Source organism: Triturus cristatus, chromosome 4_1 (genome assembly GCF_964204655.1).
Source record: "Triturus cristatus chromosome 4_1, aTriCri1.1, whole genome shotgun sequence".
NCBI lineage: Eukaryota > Metazoa > Chordata > Amphibia > Caudata > Salamandridae > Triturus > Triturus cristatus.
Window position 1 is genome coordinate 1,182,028,020 of NC_140585.1, and position 11,049 is coordinate 1,182,039,068.

The 11,049-nt window shown below is 43.8% G+C and overlaps 1 long non-coding RNA gene across 1 annotated transcript in view; it reads left to right on the forward strand.

Annotated features, from left to right (window-relative positions):
- LOC146856316 (uncharacterized) overlaps nt 1-9,836 on the forward strand; it is a 50,336-nt gene extending 40,500 nt beyond the window's left edge. The window contains exons 4-5 of the long non-coding RNA XR_014980926.1: nt 4,906-4,935; nt 9,801-9,836. This is a non-coding gene — a long non-coding RNA (uncharacterized LOC146856316). The remainder of the gene's footprint in view (nt 1-4,905; nt 4,936-9,800) is intronic.
- The last annotated feature ends 1,213 nt before the right edge of the window (nt 9,837-11,049 follow it).

Sequence of the window (11,049 nt, forward strand, 5' to 3'; positions counted from 1 at the left end):
TGCCCTCTTTTGCGGCATCCCTAGCTGAACAACTTGCCCCTTTTATAATCTCCCATAATAAAATCGTGTTGCTGGGAGACTTCAACCTTTGGCTGGACTCTGCCGAGTCTGACTCTCAGGCAGCTACGCTGAAAGAAACCCTCCTCGATATGAACCTTATTCAACATACTCACCTTCCAACTCATGACAAAGGGCATAGCCTAGATCAAATCTGGTCCCAAAACATTTCCTTGGCTATTAAGTCTATCACGCCCTGTATTTGGTCGGATCATTATCTGATCAACTTTACTATGACCACCGGGAAAAGTAGAAATCCCCTGCCCAAGCTAGGAGGAAAAACTAGAAGATGGAAGAATGTTGATGTCCCCGCTTTTATTGGTTCATTAACTTCCTCCCTTCCCCCGCTTGATCAGGACATCGAAAAGATGGAAGAAGCTTTCTCAGGATGGCTACTCCAGGCAGCGGACGCTCACGCCCCCTGTACCTACTTTCCACGCGCCCGCACCAATGACGCCCACAGGTGGTTTACACCCCTTCTGAAAACCCATAAACTTGAAGTCCGTCAATTGGAGCGAAAGTGGCGAATAGCCTATTTAGAACAAGATAGGGCTAACTATTGCAAGGCTCGTAAAAATTACCAAAAGCTTATCTTAAAATACAAAACCGACTATTTTTCGGAAAAAATTCTTAAGGCTCATAATAAATCCAAAGAACTGTTCAACATTGTGGAAGATCTTAGCACCAGTGACAGAACCTCCCTCCCGACAGTTCCCACTCAGGAACTTTGTAACTCATTAAACTCCTTTTTCTTTGACAAAATCTGCACCATTAAACAAAACATTCCTACCACTCAGCCTCCCCTTTTATTTGCAGACACCTTTTATAACCCTGTTACCCTGGACTCCTACCCCCCCATTGAAAGCGCTAACCTATCTAAACTCCTTTCTAAGATCAAATCCGGCTCCCCTGATGACATCTGCCCCCCTTACATCCTGAAAGAAGTGGGTACCAGCATTCCTGGGAGCCTACTTCCCATGCTGAATGGTTCACTTGCTCAGGGTAAAGTTCCAAACAACTTCAAAAAAGCCCTCCTTATTCCCCTCATAAAAAAGGCAGGAGCCAACCCATTAGACCCACTCAATTACAGGCCTATATCTTTGTTGCCATACTGCGCCAAACTTTTGGAGTCTCATGTCTGTGACAGCATCTCCACATTCCTGGAAAAATCAGAGTATCTTGCACCTAATCAGGCCGGTTTCCGCCCTTGCCATTCTACTGAGGCGGTCATCCTCTCGGTGCAGAATACCCTGAGGCGGAATGCGGATGAAGGGATCCATCAGGCTCTGGTGCTTTTGGACCTCTCTGCTGCTTTCGACACGGTCGACTATACCATCTTGGTCGACCGTGTCGAACAGGCAGGCCTCAGGGGCCCTGCGCTGAGCTGGATCCGCTCATTTATCACTGACCGAACTCAATCGGTCAGACTGGGCTCCTTCACGGCTCCCACCATATCTACCATCTGTGGAGTACCTCAAGGCTCCTCGTTGTCTCCCCTGCTTTTTAATTTGTATCTACGCCCTCTTTTGTATTCCCTCAGGCACGCTAAGGTCACCATATTCAATTACGCCGATGATTTGCAGCTCATCTTTTCTTTGAACACCAAGGACTCTGTGGTAGAATTCCAAAACACCATGTCCCACATTTGGAGCTGGATGAGCTGCAATCACCTGAAACTTAACCCAGGCAAGACCGAACTGGTCTTGCCTGGACAGAGCACCCTCAGTTGGAACCCCAGTTTCTGGCCCTCCTGCATGGCCGCCCCCCCATCCAAATCATCCTCGGTTAAAAGCCTTGGCATCTTCATTAGCGAGGATCTCTCCCTGAAAAAACAAGTTGGAGCTGTTGTTTCCTCCAGTTTTTTTCAGCTGAAGAAAATAAAAAAAATCGCCCGCTTCTTCTCCTTAGCTGCCCTCACTCAGATCGTCATCTCCCTGGTTTTGTCCAGATTGGACTTTTCCAACAGTCTATACCTTGGGCTCCAAGCTGGAGAGCTAAAACGCCTCCAGTTGGTTCAAAACCAGGCAGCCAGACTTCTCTTGAACATCCCTAGGAGGCAATCAGTCAGACCTGGCTTGAAACAGCTGCATTGGCTTCCGGTTGAGCAACGCGTGGCCTTCAAAGCTGGGTGTATCCTTTTCAAGTCCTTACATGACATTGGGCCCATTTTCATTAGAGACCTATTTAAAAGATACAGCCCTTCCCGCAACCTCCGCTCTGCTCATAAAGCCCTTCTGACTATCCCTCCGTACAAGAAGAAGCGTCTCGGAGGCAGCTGCTTTGACCATCTTGCAGCTGCCCTCTGGAACTCTCTCCCTCTTCATCTGAAACTTAGTGATAACATCCTCAGCTTCAGACACTCTTTGAAGACCTGGCTCTTCTCTCAGGCGCATCACTAAGCTGCCTTATCTCCACCAACCAATGGCCACGCCTGTTCCTCCCTACAGCGCCATGAAGCCCCCGGGCGTACGAGCGCTTAACAAATGTCAAATAACATTAACATTAACATTAACATAATCTTTTAATTATTCCCAGCCCCTAACTGTTCAATAAAGCTCTCAACCTCCTCAATTAAGCGGAAGGAGTGCATCTTATTATTTAGCATCACTTTAAGTAAAGCCGGGAACTTCAACTGAACCAATGCACCCAACTTCTTTAATGGCTCAGGGAAAACATGGCGGGCGGCTAATGGCAGGTCGCGGGTATCTCGGAGGAGTGCGGCATGAAGGTTTATGATTTGTGAAGGCGAGCGGCGGTGAAAATTACCGGTACTGTAAGGCGATCTGATGCAAAGCTAGCAGGATTAATTCTGTGATTGAGCAGAAAACGTACGTTGGTTTTTGGAGTGTTTTCGGGGTTTTGGAGGCTGGGAGCTCCCGTAGTCGAGTTTGGAGCAGCAAGGCTGGAGGCGGAGTCTGTGAGCACGTCGGAGCAGCCGTGGAAGAGAGCGGCACTGGAGCTATGGAGGGGGCACCGCGCTGCTGTTAGGGTCCTCTTTCGTGGCAGGGGGCGAGGAGGAAGTAGGTTGAGTGAATCCAGTGAGGAACATGTTGGTAAGAGCGGAGTGTAGCAGTTGGTGTGTGCTGGAATCACAGAGGTAAAGTTTGATTTACTTTTACAATCAGCCCAGGAGCAGGGAGTCAGCGGAAAGAGCCAGAGTGAGGATAAGGTTAAAAAAATCAGCTAAAAAGGCTGAGAGAGGCTGCAGTGGGGTGAGGCGGTTGGGCGGCTCAGAGGGGCCACAAGATATACACTGAGAAGTGTGGTGAAAGGGGGCACAGCGGTCTTCCCGGAGCTGGTGGATTTTCCACTCAAGTCTGGACAGGAACAAGGGGCAAAGAAGGAGGAGGTGAAGGGAGTGAAGTCTAGAGGTATACGGGGTACCAAGGAGACCAAGGTGCATAATAAGTTAGCAGGAGGGGGTTCTCTGGAGCGCAAGATTAAGGTGACGCCGTCCCTTAGGTCATACTTTAAGGTGCTTCCGAAAACCCTGGTGTTAACGAACAATTCCATGTTAGCAGTAGTGGAGCCCAAACAAAAACATAGCGGTCAATTGGGAGTTAGAGTTGGAGGGAGCTCTGAGGGTACTTTGAATTTGGGTGATTGGTCCACACATCTGAGCCCGAATAGATTTCGAATGCTATCTGTGGAAATGGGAGAGGTTGTGGGAGCTACAAGGGATGAGGGTATTCTTAATGACCCAGAGGGCAGTTTAAATCCCCCAACAGAGTCTCTTTCGGATGAAGGAGGGGAATTGCAAGCTTTGGAGGAGGTACAAAGTGGTTTAGACCTTAAGAAACACACTAGGTTGGGGCAGGATGCTTTAGGGGATGGGGGAGAAAGCCCGGGGAGTCCGGATCCGTCCATAAGTATGTTGCTCAAAACCCTTACTCTTGAGATGCGAGAAAGATTCAAGACTTCAGAGTTAATTCAGAAGAGCATCAGGTCTGCATGTGAGGTGTTAGAGAAAAAGATGGATGATTTGAGTGGAAGAACATTGGCACTAGAAGCCGAAGTTAGGGATCTTAAGGAGGAGATACAGGTGAACAAGAAAGAGATTGAAGGGCTCAGAGCCAGAGGGAGAGAGCATGAAGAAAGAGTAGAAAGGTTAGAAAACTTTCAAAGGAGGATTAATTTGAAGGTTTTAAAAGTTCCCGAGGGCAAGGAAGGAGCAGATATTAAAAGCTTTGTGATTCAGCTTTTGAGAAGAGAGCTTCAGCTGGAAGAGACTGAGGAAGAAATTGCTAGACATCCAGAGGATACATAGAGATCCTTTTAGGTTAAATGTAAATAGATCTAAACCTAGGAGAATTTTAGTAAATTTCCTGACATATACTTTGAACGAGAAGATCTTAGCTAAAGCTTTGAAAAAGAAAACGATGGAGGTAGATGGAACAAGAATTGATCAGATTTGTCTGTGGTAACAGCTAACAGGCAATGGGAGCTGGGAAAGAAATTAAAAATCTTTAACACATAAATAAAATTATAACATTTCTGGAAATCTTCTGTAAAGTTTTTATTTAAACGATAAATACATAATGCAACTTGGTGAAAATTAGCATTATAAATATAAAATAAACTGTGTCATTCATCAAGGGAGTGCACAAGGCATTCTGGGATAGCTACCCACAGGCTTACTTAATAGGAAAAACGGCATACATTACCTGGTCTTGTTTGAAGCTGGTTCTAGAGCAGGTTCGACCCTGTTAGCAACTCTTCAAACAACCCCAGCAATAAGCCAAAGTCAAGAGAGAAAAAGCATAAAATCCTGTGAATGTACATAGACAAATCGTTTTCTTTGGGGCTATCACTGAAACTTCTAACCCTTTTTCTCTTATTGGTCTTCAGATACAGTTGTCACTTACTTTGAGGATAAAGGTAAATATTTGATTTTTTTCCAATGTGGTTATGTAGTACAGATTCAATCTGGTGGGTGGAGGAGAGACTTACATTGAGCAGATTGAGGAGGTCGAACAATGTGCAGGTTTATAGAAACATGAGAGGACCTTTACTTTAGGCACGTGTACACATTTCATGGTGTAATAAATATGGTAGAGATATTGGAAGAATCCATAGGGGAGTTTGCAGCATCAAAGAATTTGCAGTGGTACAAATATCAGAGTATGTGCAATACAATCTATATTTGATGTGATGAAGGTTAGTTGTTGGCGAGGTACATTGAAAAGAGGCGTATCTTGAGGTTTTTTTCAGAAGAATAGGAGGCACAGTGCCAGTCTAAGGGATGGGGATTATTCACACCCCTTTTTCTTTATTATTTTAAAGAGGAAGAACATACAACAAGAATTGTCATATCACCTATATATGAAGCACTTACAAATGCAATTAAGGTACATGTCATACTTTATCCATCAGCACTTTGACACGTGTCAACATTATCCATCACCTTGTCATTCTGAACAATCAGTACATTCATGGTTACATGCAAAGCATTGTGTAAAGTAGACACAGTGGCACACTAAAAGACATTAATGGACAGGAGAGCACACCAGTTTGTGCAGTGTCAGATGGATTGATACCAAGATGCATATAGTGCGCATAGTATGTTAGTTAATCAATTATACATCACCAGTACCAGTGGGCGCATCTGCCGCCGTACAGTTCAGCTCACGATCACACTCAGCGTTCAAGGCCAGATATGCGCTAGGGGATCTCCAGAAGTCCCTAGGACTGGATCTAACCGGTAATGTTGACCATTATTCGTATAGCAGTTCCTGTCAATATGTTACATCTTTAAACCAATGTTCCACCCTGGGTGATGCTCCACTTGCTACGAAAGGCCTTATCCACTCACTAATTTACTGACCTACACATTCAGTTTCCCACCAACTGAAACCCTCCAATGCTAAAAGACCAAAAGAACATAACATATTATTCCTCTGTCGATATTTTGGGGCAGATTTACAAGCCCCTTGCGTCACTTTTGCACTGCTGTTACATCACTTTTTGTGGCACAGCGACGGCATAAACAATGCGCCACATTGAAGCCCAATTACAACATGACGCATCTAGGGAGATGAGTCACCTTGTGAAGTCCTGCGCCACATTATACCTGCGTCAGGTATAATGTATACAGGATGGGTGTTCCCACGCAGGAAAGCCTCATAGGAGTAAGGCTGTGCCACTTCTAGAACACCACTGCATCAAAACCTTACGCCTGCTTGGAGCAGGCGTAAGGAGTGATGCAGCACAATAAGTATAGGCCTCCCCATGCATTGGTGGAGTTGCGTCGTGCTTGCGACATGACTCCATCAATTGTGTGTCTTTTGCTTTCTCGCCCTAAGTGCGCCAGGTATGCCCAGACATGGGTCCTGAGCTCACTGTGCCACTGGAATCAAGCTATCCTGGCTGAAGAGGGGTGAAACCCTGAAACCGGTCCTAGGATGCTTGTTTCCAGTCCAGGGAGGACCTGGCTTGGTAGTTCGAGCTGGACTGTTCCCATGAGGCACAGGGTCAAGACTGATTTGCATATGGCCAGGTCTAAACTGGGGTGGCATGGTGAGCAAAATAATGATGGATTTATACCCAGATCTCTTGACTGGGGGTGAATGTTTTGATTTGTTCTGCATTCTGTCCATCAATTGTGTGTCTTTTGCTTTCTGCGACTCGACTCCAGCAATGTGTGACTTTTGCGCCTACAGATGCGTCAGAATTTCTGACGCATCTGTCAATCCTTGTGAATACAGCGCATCCATGGTGCCGCATGGGTTTCTCATGGAGGTGCAGGAAAACTGACGCATCTCTAAAGCATCTTTAAAGATGCGTCAGTTTCTTGTAAATCTGCCCCTTTATCTTTTCTAGCAGACAAACCAAGGTTTAACCATATTTGAAACATCCATTATCTCCAACATATCTACCTGAACAGCAGACCTCACCTTATCATGATTTAAATATTAATTTATCTCTATTTCACACTCTGAATAAACAAAGTATTCAATTAAATTACTTATTGGTAATTCATGTTCTGTCAAAAACACCAGCATTGTCTATGCTGACATGGACTTTACCCTGTACGCTACAACGACCATCCTTTACCTTTCTTAACAAAACATTTGCCTCTTTTTCTTTTAAATAATTTATCTTTAAACTTTCCCTCTTAAGACATATTCTTTTCCCATGCAGGTTTCCCAGTTTAGCCTTCTTTGCAATTGGAGTACTAATCAAAAAGAGCCAAAATGTATCCTCTGGATTTTTTTTCAGGCACCTTTTATTTTAGCCAACAAATTGGATTTGCTGCATACGTAACAGATGCCTTCATTTTTTCCCAGTACAAATAATTATTTAAATCCTCCCTCAGAAATTAGCAAGGAGTCAAAATCCTCACAGAAAGCTAAATTCTCGTCTGAGTCACCCTAAAGCAGAATCTATATTTTCTATCACTTTTCACATAGACTGCACTGCTGATTAGAGCCAGCAGCTGTCACTCTTGTTTCTCCTTCCCAAAATGATTCCTTGGTAAGACACTGTGCTCTTCCTGTATTCCTTACACTGATCTAATTCAGTATGGCTGAGGCCATGCAGGGCAAAATAACCCCTGCCATCTCCATCATGTCAAATATATATTCCTATTCGAGATGGTTGTCCAAATTCTACCGATATAATGGAAACAGAACAGAAACTCTACAAGATGCAATTTCCTATCTAGCAGACCAGGCGCCTGAGATAGGCTACCCTTTATGTACTACTGCTCTACTGTAACTGAAGTACAAGCATTTTAAGAAAACTCTTTGTATTCTCAAAGCTACTTTCTCTCCCTTGACTTCTCCTTTTCACCCCCCTTCCTCACATCTTGGTGGATCCTCAGAACTATATTAAGCGCTATACACAGAAACTCAAATTAACAAGTATACCCATGTGAGCTTCGAACGTTTCTGTGAAACTTGGTTGGCCACAGTAAGGGATGACCAAGTAAGCACTTCCTGCCGTAAGTCCTGTCTGAATCCTTTTTCAAAACTTCTCAAATCGATATGAGGATTAAGACCCACTTGCGCCTTGCCCCTTTTGCTTCACATCAAGCACCAGTTAGTTTGATGCAGGAGGCCTCAACACCCTTTCTTTTTTAGTTTTTAACATCAAAAACCACTCAACTTCAATACCTTTTCCGAAAGCATCTATTATAGTCTTAGTACCTGCCATCGTGGGCTCTACTGGCCATTAAAGGCCCGAGCCGAAGTCGAGGGCTTTTAACAAGGGAGCAGGCCTTCAATGGCCGGTAGAGCATGCTAGGGAGGGCTCTAAAGCTATTAGAACATTTCGCCTCTAGAGAGCAGAATGTTCTAATTTGTAAAAACAAAAGCCTCACGGAGCCCAAGGGTATGAAAGCTGTTGCTGTGAACAAACATGAGAAAGTTGGAGTTCAGGGCTTCTACCGGCCATTAGAAGCCCTGGATGCTCCATTTTTATCAATGGAGCTCCTAAGATTCCAATGTGAAATGCATTTAACTTATAATGACACTAGCACAGTTTAATGTAAGAGCTGCGCTTTAAATGCCCCTAGACTATCTGGTAGAGTACCTGCACTTCTTTTATTTTAAAGGGAGATACCTGCACTTTTCAGCACTGCTACAGTACATGTAATGGGAGAGTACAGGCAAGTCTTAGGAGCAAACAGGTACTCTGAATAGTGAGTACCTGCACTTCTATGATTCCTGTTTGAAGCACTGCATAAGAGGCATTTATTTGATGAAGGTCAGTATTTAAAGATGATTATGTTGGAATGTTTAGGCTTTGTATACACCGTATACAGTGTGAGGAGGGTGGAGGGGGCTAAAGAAACAGCTCCCCTCCAGCACCATGTATTCCATTCTAATTGTGCGTGATGGGTGCCCTGGGGGTTCAGTAGTTACCTAGGGGTGGGGGTATGCGTGGATAAGTGACAGGGTGTGGGGTGGGAGATGTAGGGGCCAAAGGAGACTGGGATGGGAATATACCTGTTAGGTGCTTCTGGCCTCCTGTAGTCTTTTGGTTTGCTTTGTTATGGAGCGAGAGAGAGCAGGAAAACACCTCTCTTCTGCCAAGCCTTCGCTTACTGGCCCAGCAGGACAGCAGGGGGCCAATAAAAGGTGGTTTAAGGAAAGGAATTTTTAAGAGTTTAAAAAGTACAGCATTTTTACAAAAGTCCCGATTTTGTGGCTTTTTTGCAAATCGCAAAATCCTCAAGGGTTTGAATAATTCACTTCCCAGTAATTATCCTTGTATAATCTGTGATTGCGATGAGTGGAAATACTATCCGGTAATCCGATTACTAAACATTTTTTCTGCTATGCACGTATTTTAATGTATTCACCCCAAGACCTGCAACACAAAAACTCTGCAATTTAGGAGCAGAATTTAAGAAAAAATTGCTTGTTGGCACTGCTTTCAGTGGTGTAGCCACGACCAAGGCTCACTACCCCACTGTGGGAATCCCTGTGCGCTCCCACAAAATGGAGATTGTTTTGAGCAATCCTGAAGAAAATGCACTTGAGCAAACTGTGAATCTGTAGATGTATTCATATCAGCAATGGTAAAGTTCTGGTGCCATGGTTATGTTGCATTTATTTAATTCTGAAGCCGTCTTTTCCTTTACAAGTAGCGTTGCAAACTCAAAAGATCATATCAGAAGTATTTTCATGAATATTTCAGACAATATTGGAATTTAGGTCCACTAAACTGCAGAAGATGAACTTTTTTGTGCCAAGCCTCATCTTGAAGAAAACTCTAGCCTGCCTTTCTCTCTCTTTCAGCCGAGATGGTGAAAGGTCAAAAGAAACAGCGCAAAGGTAAATATTTGAGACTTTTTGGGCTGAACGTTCAAGGCAAGGAAGGTACATTTCTCACTGTGTTTTGTCCTAATGTTCTCTGTGTGATAAAGCTGGGATGCTGGTGAGATAACACAAGCTAGAATTTGAAAGATGGACTAAAAGATACATAGAAACTTGAGTTTAAAGGGCATTTGTATGGGAATGCAGAGATGGGACTGCTGATGGGACGTACAGACCGCCGTCAAAGGGAAGACATCCAGTAAAAGGGTTGACTTAATACAGCATGTATATTACATGCCTGCTTTGTATTTTTGACTTAGGTCTCTGAGGATTAGAGACCTACTCGCTTTGCAGTACATCAGAAATGGAGCTTGGCAAAAATTATTTAAAGGAAGGCAAGGAAGGTACATTTCTCACTGTATTTTGTCCTACTGTTCTCTGTGTGATAATAAAGCTGGGATACTGGTGAGAAAACACAAGTTAGAGTTTGAAAGATAGACTAAAAGGTACATAGAAACAGGAGTTTAAAGGGCATTTGTATGGCATGCAGAAATAGGACTGCTGATGGGACGTACAGACCACCGTCAAAGGGAATACATCCAGTAAAATGGTTAGCTAAATACAGCATGCATAATACACGCCTGCTTTGTATTTTTGACTCAGTCTCGGATCAGAGACCTACTTGCTTTGCAGGGCTTCAAAAATGGATCTTGGCAAAAATTCTTTAATGCTTAGTATTTTTTGATGGAAAAGAGATCCTGTGCCCTTTAGCTTCAGAGGTCAAACTCCAGCCCTGCACCAGCCACTGCTGTGGCATTCTATCTATACTGACATAAAGTAGGTTGTAGGGCATTACAACTCGGTCAGAAAAACACTTATCATTGTAACACATCCTTTACAAGGGAAGTCACTTTTGCTGATTGACTAACACAACACAACTACATTGGTATGTTTATTATTTGTTAAAGAGTATATAACACTCCTGAACCTTTAAATCCTTCTTAGACCCCTAAATTACTACCCATCCTAAAAAACCCTTATTCCCTATTTATTACTGGCCCCTAAAAACCCCTTTACCAACACAAATACTATCCACCCTATAACCCTTAAAACTCCCTCATCTCCCAAATTATTACCCAACCCTGAGCTCTAAAAGATTCTTAGCCACCAAATTACACACCGCGGAACCCTAAACACCCCTTTACTGGTTCAGTCTCAAACCAACCGTACA